Raw genomic sequence first — 9168 nt, 5'->3', positions numbered from 1 at the left:
TGCACACATATCTTAAGCTTTAAGTCAGATTACTTTCTTTTTTCAGATTTCCTCTAAAAGTTGGGAGGTCCCTTTAGTATGCAGTCAGGGGAAGAACTGATGCCAAATCAAGACCCTCCTTTCTGGAACTTGGCTTCTTGTTCCACACAGAGCATTTCCTGTGCCCCAAAAGCAATGACGCCCCCCTCTACCCTTCCCATTGCTGTTTGCTTCCAGTCCAATTTTCAATTTATTTGTTATTTGCCAGTTCCCTGTTATTTCTAGATGATGATAGGAAGGTCTTAATTGTCTTGAAAGCTTCTTACTTAAAAATGATTTGTGTCCTTCAGCAAGGCCGTCAGGTAGTCTGAAATCCTGCATTTTCTTGGCCAGGCTTTTTCTCCACTCTCCTAAGTGGACAAGAGAGAGGGAAGTCACTCACTATTTCTCTTTCTGTAGTTGGTGAATTTTCATACTATCAGGGGCACTTTCCAGACGTAAGCAAAAAGGCTCTAACTCTAACTTGCATATATTCTGAGTCAATTCTGAGCAACCATTTTCACACAAGAATAATTCAGGAAAAATGTTTTCTCCCTAATTCAAAATGAAAATAGCCTTGAGGGATCTCAGAGAGGACCAATCCCCAGCCAAGGGAGCAGAACGAGCCCTGGAGTTCAGTTCAGGTCATCCTGTCCCAATTTGGGCTCTTCCTGCGGCCATGGCTGCAGGGTTAAGGGATGTCCCAGGGTTTGCCTCCAAACCACCTGGCCCCCTGTCCTGTCAGCAGCCTCAGGGCCATGTCCTGACCCCTCAACTCAGCTGCAAAGGAATATGGATGCCATCTGTGTCATTTCTGGCCTCTCATTTATTTTTTAAAGGTGACATTTCTGCATTGTTATTGTAAGTGTGGCTCACTTAGCTTAGTCTGGGTTCCTGTCCCACTGAGAATCCTCATGCGTGCACTGATGTGTATGAACGTGTGGACTGTATCCGGAACCATTTGCCTTCGCTGCGTTTCTCATGGGTTTTTGTTTTGTTTTTTCTCATGGGGGCGTTTTTGCTTTGTTTGTTTTAATATTTTACGATGTTTTTGGTGGACGTTTACACAGCAAATTTGGCTCCCGTCTGACAATTTCTATACAAGTTGTTCAGTGACATTAGTTACATTTTTCACAATGTGTCAACATTCTCGTTAATCTTGTTCTGCTTGTTCCATTTCCAGTACTTTAGTTTCCTGGCCCTCCTTGTCGTCTCGTCTTTGTTTAGAGTAGTTGTTGACCTTTAGCTCTCGTATAGATGTTTTTTTTTTTTTTAATAATTTTTATTGTGCTTTAAGTGAAAGTTTACAAATCAAGTCAGTCTCTCACACAAAAACTTATATACACCTTGCTACATACTCCCAGTTACTCTCCACCTAATGAGACAGCCCGCTCTCTCCCTCCACTCCCTCTTTTCGTGTCCATTTCGCCAGCTTCTAACCCCCTCTACCCTCTCTTCTCCCCGCCTGGCAGGAGATGCCAACATAGTCTCAAGTGTCCACCTGATCCAAGAAGCTCACTCCTCACCAGCATCCCTCTCCAACCCATTGTTAAGTCCAATCCATGTCTGAAGAGTTTGCTTCGGGAATGGTTCCTGTCCTGGCCCAACAGAAGGTCTGGGGGCCATGACCACTGGGGTCCTTCTAGTCTCAGTCAGACCATTAAGTCTGGTCTTTTTATGAGAATTTGGGGTCTGCATCCAAATGCTTTTTTGCTCCCTCAGGGGTTCTCTGTTGTGTTCCCTGTCAGGGCAGTCATAGGTTGTAGCCAGGCACCATCTAGTTCTTCTGGTCTCAGGATGATGTAGTCTCTGGTTCATGTGGCCCTTTCGTATAGATGGTTTTTTAATGGAGCCCTGTACTCACAGGTAGTATCCTTTATTTGCATGCCGATCTGTTATTTCACCAAAAGGTGACCTCACGGGATAGCTTTGGTTCAAGGTTTAGAGAATATCTCAGGGTGATGATCTCAGGGAGTCCTCCAGTCTCACTGCTTCGGTAAGTCTGGACTTTTTAAGAACTTGAGTGCTGTTCTGCATTTTTTCCCATTCTATCTGGGTCCATCTATTGTGGCCCTGATCAGAACAGTTGGTAGTGGTAGCTGGGCACCATCTAGTTCTTCTGGTCTCAGGGTAGGGAGTGAGCAAAGTTTTGGATGTACTACTGGGGTGATAGGGAACCCTGCCGTGGGCTAAGGCAACTTCATCCCTCCTTCCCTTACTCTTTCCCAGGGCATCAACACTACCAGCAAGGATATCATCTTCCAAGCAAGGAGCATACTGAAACTGCGTGTTAAGAAAGTCCTTTTGAAGCTAAACTCTTTCGGGGGGGTGGGGGGGTGAATCTTTGCCACCGATGCAGTTGCTCCTGATCTGAGCTCTGCCTTCCTGCTTTGTTGTCCTTCCCACCTGAAGCTGGAATCCAGACACCTGACCACATGTGATTCAGTTCGTAGCCAGCCGACTGATTCTGATAAAACAACTGCAGCTCAGATCTGCGTGCTCAGGGTCTGTGCACTGTGCTGGGAGTGTGTGAGGAATTGGCAGGAGTTCATGAGGGATGGGAGGAGAACTGGCGTGTGTAGTCACTGGAAGCAGGAAGCATAAGGGCTCGAGTCAGGCAGAACTGGGATAAATCCGGTTCCTGACACTAACTGGTCAAGCCACTTTATCTTGCTGAGACTGTTTTCTCTTCCATAAAATGGAAGATGCCTGAGAATTAAACTAAATAACGTATGTAATCCCAGGATTCTCCAGGCCAGGATGTTAACAATGGTGTTGACAGCTGCAGGCATTTCTATTGGTGTTGGCCTTTTTCACAGTTGCAGGGCCTGTGGCCGCTGAAAGGCCACTGCAGTGACCCTGGAGTGGCTCTGGATGACCTGGGCAGTTCCATACCAAACTTTCATGGTGTCCCAGTGGAATTCACCATTTTCTGTAATTTTCACAGGGAGGCCAACCTTTCTGTATGGAGCTGAGTATGGGTGCCCAGGCTGCTCCTATGACTGCCACTGGGACCAGGTGACACATTCTTGGTCTTGGAGGAAGAAAGATAGGAAGTGGATGGCAGAAGCTCACTGTTATGGATCGAACTGTGTCCCCACAAAATGTGTGTCAACTTGGCTAGGCCATAATTCCCAGTATTGTGTGATCGTCCACCATTTTGTCATCTGATATGATTTTCCTATGTGTTGTAAATCCTATCTCTATGATATTGACGAGGTGGGATTAGTGGTAGTTATGTTAACGAGGCAGGACTCAAGCTGTAAGATTGGATTCTGCCTTGAGCCAATCTCTTTTGAGATATAAAAGAGAGAAGCGAGCAGAGAGACAGGGGGACCTCATACCACAAAGAAAGCAGAGCCTGAAGCGCATGTCCTTTGGACCTGGGGTCCCTGCACTGAGAAGCTCCTAGACCAGGGGAAGACTGATGACAAGGACCTTCCTCCACAGCCAGCAGAGAGAGAAAGTCTTCCCTGGAAGCTAACCTGAATTTGGACTTCTAGCTTACTAGGTTGTGAGAGAATGAATTTCTCTTTGTTAAAGTCATCCATTTGTGGTATTTCTGTTACAGCAGCACTAGATGACTAAGACACTCAGGTTGAGAGGATGTTGATGTCATGGAAACGGCTCAGACCCTGAAATCATACTGGCAGGTGTGCTATTTTACAGGCTAAATGACCTCTCTGAACCTACTTCCAAATGCATCAAATGGAATAATTGTATCTACCAGTAGGCCAGTTGTAAGGTCAAAAGGCAGGCTCTAGGTTAGGCTACTCGTGAGGCTAAAAGGCACGACTTAGATTTTATTTTTGTTTTTGTGGTTTAGGGCAACACCAGGCTTCAGTGAGCATGACCTACAAAAACATGGGAGAACCAGCAACATCTCTGTTCTTCTGGGCCAGTCTGGCACCGGGGGCTTGGGATTTGGAAATAAGAGGCCGGGGGCTTTGGTTCTGGCCCGCCTCGACATGCTAGGCAAACTCACCCATGCTCTTCACTGGTTTCTCATTATAAACTTTCTTCTTACATCTACCAAATGCTGGAAACTCTGCTAGACTTAACCGTAAATATGTGGGTCATACGAAATTGTGTACTTCTTTTTTGATAAGTACAACATAAAATGTGAACAGGTAGAGGGCTAACTTGTGCTCATATGAGGTGAGCTGACGTTGCAGAGGTATCATCTGTTCCCAAATATCTTTGTTCCAATGAAAATCAATCTAAAATTCATCTAAAAGAATTAATACTTGAAATAAGCCAAGAAAATTTAGTACCTGTTATTTACATCAGGAAGAAGAGAAGGGTTCTGTGGATCAGAAGGGGAGGTAGTCAGAAGCATGAGGAAGTCAGGAGTGGACAATATAAACACATTTTGCACTACTGCTAATAACAATTTTAATAAATAGTAAAGAAACAAGTGATATAATTTTCATACGTCAACTTGGGAAAAATATTTAAATATTATGAGTACAAAATTTTGCAAACAAGAGTACAGGTAGCCTCATACTCTTATGTTGATTGTTGCAGAGATGAAAATAGGTATGACCAGTCTTGAAAGAAACACATGTCCAAGGCTTTAAGAAAGTGTTTACTCTAGGACCAAGTAATTCTTTCATAAATACATAATTTCAAAAAGTATTTAATAAATAAATCCTAAGAAAATCATCAAATAGAAAAAAAGGAACTCACTTAAAAATGAACAAGGAGAATAGTGGAATGTATTTGTAGCGATTGAAAATAATATTTTAGAAGAGCATTTAAAGATGTTAAATTTTCTTTGGTAAAATGTAAAACAAAAAAAAGTATTAGACTTTTTCATTGTAATTTAAAAAATAGAACGCATTTGTATAGTGAAAGTAAAAGACAACATAAAGAAACAAGTTATCACTGTAATGGAATTGTGGGTAATTTTTCCCCCTCTTCACTTTTCTGTACTTTCTTAGTTTTCCAAATGAACATGTGTTACTTTTAAGTTCTAAAAAGAGCCTCTAGGCATGACAGCAGGCAGGAAAAAATTTTAGTAATCCATTCTTATTCAGATTTTGGGTATTTTCTGTTTGAGATTGTCAGGTTTACTCAACTAAGAGACTCTCATTTGAATCAAATGCTAATCTGTTTAAAAATTCCCTGGTTATATTTCCCTCTGTCTGTAAGTTTGAATTTTTTTTTTTCTGGTGCCATATCACAGTTTAACAAATAAATGGCAGGTATTGAACAAAGAAAGAACAAAAAAGACAGTCCTTAGTTTTGGGGTTTAAGTGCAAGGGACTAAGAAAGAACAAAAAAGACAGTCCTTAGTTTTGGGGTTTAAGTGCAAGGGACAGTTAATAACTGAGTTATTTTAAAATCAAGTCGCTTTAATAGACTTTTGACCTTCCTCTAGTTTCCATACAACTGTGACATAGGATCTTGAAGAATGCTACCTCATTAGGCCCTTTGGAAAGACAGACAATCTGGCAAGTGTTCTAGAGAGAACATGTCTTTTTTTTTTTTTCCCTCTGAGGTCTATGCAGACTTGCCAGAATATTCATGCTTTCTTTTCTCCATTTTCTAGTTAGTTTTCCTCCTAAGTAGTTGCAGGAAAAAGTTCATTTAAATTTCTGGAGACTTCTTTATCAGCAAGGTTTTCCTTTTTGCTAAGTAACAATTTGATCTTTGGGGTTCTCAGGGATTAAAGAGCATATATGTAAAAATAAAAATAAAATGCAAATTACTATTTGTTTTCACCCTTGTTAAAAACAATAGGACTTTGACAATTAAAGAGATTATTTATTGAGAGTGAGAAAGGGACGTTTGCAAACAGGCCGCTACTATCACAAAGTGGTTTTTTTGCTTATCTGCCATTTACAATCTTGTGATAAAAGAATGTATCATTGTTTCTTTGAAGATTACAGGCCAGTGGGAAAGAATGAGTCCTATGGAATACATGAAATTGTTGAGATACAGTTTCTAAGAAAAAGAAACTTTTAGGTTAAACATTACCATCTGTTACTTCAAAGTGAGCAAGGTCCTTGGGAAAACAAGGAACATTCTTGAGAGATGAATGAGGCTGGTTTGCGGGGGTATATTTAATGATAAGACACCCAGAAGTCTCAGAGCATTGTCCAGGCTTCGGGGGAGTCGTTTAACATCCTTAAAGCCAATGAAAGAGACTCAGATATTCAGATACTAATAAACGCTATTTTGTATTAATCTGAATATATATTAAGTGTTTGTGTGTGTATGCGTATATCTCAATTTACCGTAGCACTCTAGTTTTGTTTTGCTTTTTCAATTCAAACCCCCTTTCCCATGAAAACAATGTTATTTTTTGAGTTTCCATACAAGCGTATTTACAGCTATACTTCATCTTACTGTGTAAATAATGTTCCTTTTTGGTTAAATATAGTGTATATACAAAAGTGGAAACCCTGGTGGCTTAGTGGTTAAGAGCTACGGCCGCTAACCAAAAGGTTGGCAGTTTGAATCCACCAGGTGCTCCTTGGAAACTCTATGGGACAGTTCTACCCTGTCCAATAGGGTCTCTATGAGTTAGAATTGACTCGATGGCAATGGGTTCGTTTGTTTTATATACAAAAGAAAGACAGTGTATTATAGATATAAGCAGTTTAAAGAATAAAAGATAAATGAATGCCCGCGAATCCACCAGGCAGTTTTAGGATACAGAGCTCCCTGGACCCTCTTCATTTATGTTCCCTCCTAGTCTACCCTCACGCCAGTGTCGTGCATGTTCTGTTAATCACCTTGCTTTTTAAAATGGTTTGGTCAAGACTGACTGCACGTGCAAATACTTTATTATTGAGTTTTATGTGCTTTTTCACATTTATAAAAAGAGCCATACTAAATATGTAATTACCTGCAAATTTCTTTCTTTGCTCTTACAATGCAATCAAATCAGTGTGTGAACTTGTAGTTTGTTTATTCATTTTCACTTCTGTGTAGTTTTTTTTTTTTTGTATTTTACGTGAAAGTTTACAACGCAAACTAATTTCTCATTCAAAAATGTATACACAAATTTTTTGTGACATTGGCTGCAATCCCCACAACGTCTCAACACTCTCCCCCTTTCCCTTTCCACCCCAGGTTCTCCGTGTCCATTCTTTCAGCTTTCCTGTCCCTTCCTGTCTTCCCATCTTTGCTTTGGAGCAGTTTTTGCCCGTTTGGTCTCACATACTTGATTGAACTAAGAAGTACGTTCCTCACGTGAGCTGTTGTTTGTTTTATCAGGCTTTCTAATCTTTGGTTGAAAGGTAGACTTCAGGAGTGGTTTCAATTCTAAGTTAACAGGGTATCTGGGGGCCCTAGTCTCGGGGTTTCTCTAGTCTGTCCGACCAGTAAGTCTGGCCTTTTTTTTTTGTGAATTTAAATTTTGTTCTAAATTTTTCTGTGCAGTATTTTGTTCATGGCAGGGTTCCCAAGTTTTTAATATTAGAAACAAAGCTGCCTGCTGGACACACTCAGTTTGTCTAGAGTATACATTTATAAGAATTAAATTGTGAGGTCATATGATATGTGCATACTCAGCTTTGTTAATTCAACTTTAAAATTTTTGGCAATCTAGTGGATATGAACCAACAGCTCATTATGGTTTTAATTTGCATGTCTGGGATTAATAATTAGGTTAGACATATTTTTATGTTTATTGGATATTTGAGTTTCCTTTTCTGTGAAATGCCTAACCTTCTGAAGTATTTCTGTTTTGTCCATATATACCTATCGGGTTATGTATCTTTTTCTTATGGATCCATTAGTGTCTTTTACATAAATACTTCGCAGTTATATATGATGCCAATATCTTCTTCTTCTAGTTGGAGGAGAGCTTTTCACTCTCTTTGCCATGTCTTTAATGAACAGAGTCCTTGAATTTGTCTGTATATTCCTTTATAGTTTATGCCTCCCGTCTTTTACTTTTAAGAAATTCTTCCTTGAGTTCATACAATATTTTTTGATATTTTCTTCTAAAAGTTTTGAGGTTTTACGTTTCATAATTAAGTCCTTGGCTTATTTGAACTGACCTTTGAGTATGATCTGAAGTAGGAGCTCTTTTTTTTTTTTTTTTTTAATGTGGCAACCAATGATTCAAACATATTATTTCATCTTTTCTCAACTGCTTTGACCTGTCTGTCCCCTCATATATCAGATTTCCATACGGTCATATGTTATCACTCCCTCCTCTCTCAATTAGCTCCTTTTGGAGTATACCAGATGTATGTGGAAATTTCTCTGTTTATCCTATGCATCTCTTAATCTCTTCAATTCAAAACTCTAGTAATAGTAGAACATCTTATTTTTGTATGACATCCAATAATTCAGGTATCTTCAGTCTTAGTTTCTCAGATTGTGTGTGTGTGTTTTGTACGTGTGTGTTTTGTGTGAGTGTGTGTGTTTTGTGTATGTGTGTGTGTGTTGGCTGCATTTCAGTCATGATACACTATTTCTTCATGTGTTTAGTGGGTTTTTTTTTTATTGTGAGATCATAGTCTTTGGAACTTTGTTTGTGGCAATTATTTGAGGCTTTAGTTTAAAGTGGATTCTCCCATCGAAAAATGAGTTTTGCATTTACCAGGGACCCGGTCATACTTCCTCTTAAAATCTGTAATGGCTGGGAAGAGTACAAAAGAGGGGCCACATGACGTATGTTTAAACCTTTAAAAGTAATAAGTTAACCTAAAACACTGTTAAATGCAATATGTTCTATCCTCCTACCTTGATAAACATACCTTTGTATTGACAAAATTGAAAAATATTTGAAAACCTAGGGGTTTTATTGGACTCAAAGTCATCAAATTACCAAGGATGGATAACTTTCATTATTATTTTGCGTGTCTAGGTGTTCTCTTGATGGACTGGAAAAGTTTGGATTAATTATAAAATACACATTTTATTAGTTTATATTTACTTTAAATTTTGTTTTCTTACCTTCATTTCAACAAATGCACCAATATGTTATAATCACAAATATGTTAATAGGACATACTTTGTGCTATTAACAGTAACAATCTAAAAGATTAAAATAAAATGTATTTATATTAAAAGTATCAAAGTTAATAAATTCTCATCAAAAGATTTAAAAAAATAATATTTTTTATTGTATTTTCCGTGAAGGTTCACACTGCAGTTTAAGTTCCCATTCAACAATTTCTACATAAG

The sequence above is a fragment of the Loxodonta africana genome, chromosome 21, assembly GCF_030014295.1.
Source record: "Loxodonta africana isolate mLoxAfr1 chromosome 21, mLoxAfr1.hap2, whole genome shotgun sequence".
NCBI lineage: Eukaryota > Metazoa > Chordata > Mammalia > Proboscidea > Elephantidae > Loxodonta > Loxodonta africana.
This window is presented reverse-complemented; position numbering follows the sequence as displayed.